The sequence below is a fragment of the Nicotiana tabacum genome, chromosome 14, assembly GCF_000715075.1.
Source record: "Nicotiana tabacum cultivar K326 chromosome 14, ASM71507v2, whole genome shotgun sequence".
Taxonomy (NCBI): domain Eukaryota; kingdom Viridiplantae; phylum Streptophyta; class Magnoliopsida; order Solanales; family Solanaceae; genus Nicotiana; species Nicotiana tabacum.
In genome coordinates, this window is record NC_134093.1 from 25505615 (window position 1) to 25508629 (window position 3015).

Genomic DNA, 3015 nt, shown 5'->3' on the forward strand with positions numbered 1-3015 from the left:
ATCTTGGATTGCATCGCGCCAAAGTATTCACAAGAGGGATGTTACCCAAGAAGGCCGGTATTGGCTAAATTTTGTCTCTTCTGGAATAATTCCCTTAAGAAATGAAAAGGACATAAGTATCGAGAAGGCGATCATCATTGCTTCCATCATGTCGGGTATCAATATTGATGTGGGAGAGCTTATATTCCGTGAGATTGGGATTTGGGCAACCCATAAAGAAACTTTGCTCCATTTTCCATGCTTAATCCATGCTTTGTGTAAAGCTGGTACAGTTCGTCCATTCTCCAAATTGGAGTAAAGCTAGGACAGTTCCTCCTTTCCCCATACATGACCGCATAGAAAACGTTGTTCGGGATATTGACATCGCTCGGATCAATGATGTTGCGGATAAAGTAACCGAAGATCGACCAGAGCAATCACTCACTCCCCTCCACCCTCAGCAGCACCTGCTGCCTCATCAGTGCCAGACACTTCGTCTGCACTGGCTACCTACACATCCACTCCCATACCAGCCACTCCGACACCACCTGTCTCCCTACATGCACTCTCTAAGCTTGGTCTATTGGCACCACATGCAAATTCCAAAGTAGACAAATTGGTAAAAGAGCTTCCATCTCTCATCCGGCAAGCATTGGCCCCACTTCAAACCTCCGCGAGTGATCATCGAAAACAATATCTATCATATAAGGATCGACTCAAATATTTTGATGTACGCCTTGAGAGGGTTGAGAGAGGTGGAGCTAGGGACATGCCTCAACTTAAAAAGGATGTAGCTAAGCTCAAGTCAGAGCTGCATAAGATACAAATAGTGGAGTTTGATTTGACCTCCCTTCTTTTGGTGGAAGGGGGAAGGGAACTGGAACCTCCCATATACCAAGCTTCGATTTTATTTCAGAAACCTCATATCAGTTGAGTTAGCCCATGCTACTGAAACCTCAGAAGCTCCGGGCTCCGTTGTGCACATTGATGATCATTCAGAAGAGGAATCCGGAGGGTTTGATGAGGAAACTGATGAGGAAGGGTTACTTGAGGAGGGTGATGATCATAGGGACAACAAAGGCAAACACGTTGTTATTTATACAGAGGAATTGGGTGAGAAAGAGGAAGATGTGCAGACAGCCATCGCACACTCCCTTGTAGACACGGTTGACAAAGCTACTTCCATGACCACACAACCATCTTCGGGTGAGGCTAGCAACTCCTAGATCCAAGACCCAGCTCCGCAACTGGCGGAGCTTCCTACTTTGGTCTCGAACACCACTATCCAGTAAGAGGTTCCACCCATTGCCTCTAAAGTGTCAGCTTCTGGCCCCATGATCGCCTCGGATGTTCCATCCACTGTCCAGTTAGAGGATCCACCCAATGCCTCCACATTGTCAGCTCCCTGCCCCACAAGCGCCTAATGCACCCCAGGAAACCCCTAAACTTTGCTCTTACTTTCTCAATGCATTAGGGACAATGCATGCTCTTCGGTTGGGGGTGGGGTATTCAACCTTTTGCAACTTGTATATAAACTCGGAGTCTTAATAATGTAGATTTGTATATAGCAATGAATTCCCCTTGGTTTTTCTTTGCCGGGTTCTTTTCCAAGGGTGTAATAGTAGAACCATGGTGTTAGCACAAAACGTTTTGACTTGTTTGGTGCTTTTGTTCTACCTTTAAGCATGTGATAGTATAACCATGATGTTAGTCATTCTTGTGAGATCAAGGCTTTCTCTTTGATTGTTTGCTTACTTAGAATATTAAATATTATGTGATGAAGCTTTGAGTTGCCTTGTATTCGCTTGAGGGCTAAAGTTATACCGATTCAAACAATTCATGCATTGTGAGTGGGTGAGAATTTGTGTAAATAATGCATATGCTCAACTTGTAATGTCTAGAACTTGACCAGTTGGTTTCTCAATGTAAATCTCAGGTTGATGATCGGGTGTTGAAATGATCTTAGGCTCTCTTTGTGATTGCTAACTAATTTCTGACCAAATTGACTTCCCCGGTGCATTTGTTATCCTAGTTATCCCTCGTTGAGCCTTTAACCTTTCATTTGGATACTACATCACAAACCTTTACCCCTTTGTGAAATAATTCTCTAATTTGAACCCGTCCCTCCTTGAATGATTAAGAATGAGGCTAAAAACCTAAGTTGGGGTGTTGTTGTTAATTGGAAATTGGTAAGGTTATACATTATGTGTAGAAGAAAATACCTCAAAGTTGTGTATATGAAGATATTCAAGCTCCAAAAGAAAAACAAAAGAATATATATATATATATATATATATATATATATATATATATATATATATATATATATATATATATATATATATATATATAAAAGAAAAAAGTGGAGTCTTGTGAAAACTGAAGAAATACTTTGAGGTGGCTCTATGTCGGTAACTAGAAGTCAATAAGGGCTATGTGGTTCAAAAAGAAGCAAAGTGTATGTAGCGTTCAAGGAGGGTACATTCAATATATTCCCAAATATTTGTCAGGGCAAGCATATGGACTGATACTTGTAGCACTTCTCTACAACCCAAATTCGCATACCATAGATCACACCGTAAGTTAGTCAACGTAAATCCAAGAAGAGATTATCTTTGAGATGATAAGAAGTTAATCCTATTGGTCTTAAACGATATAAGGGTGTATAAGAGTGGTTAACAAATATTAGAAGTTAAACGAATCAAGGATGTTGTAACCCGTATTTTCAGGTAACACTAGAGGTGATTAACTGTCCCAAGAGGTCTTGTTTTAATGTATTTGAATCATATAATATCCGCATCATAAGTGTTGAAGTCAAGCGAGTTATGAAACAAAAGTCGATAAAAGTTGTCGCAACTTAGGTTTATAATTTTACTTAAACTTTAGGTCAAATGTTACTGCATTTTTCTCCCAATGTGCTTAGAATTATGGGGTGTTCTACCTATCAAATTGAAGATCTATGAGTCTATTTTCCAACGCATTAAACCATTTGTCGATACGATCTCGGAATCGAGATATTCGCATTTTCGCGAGAGT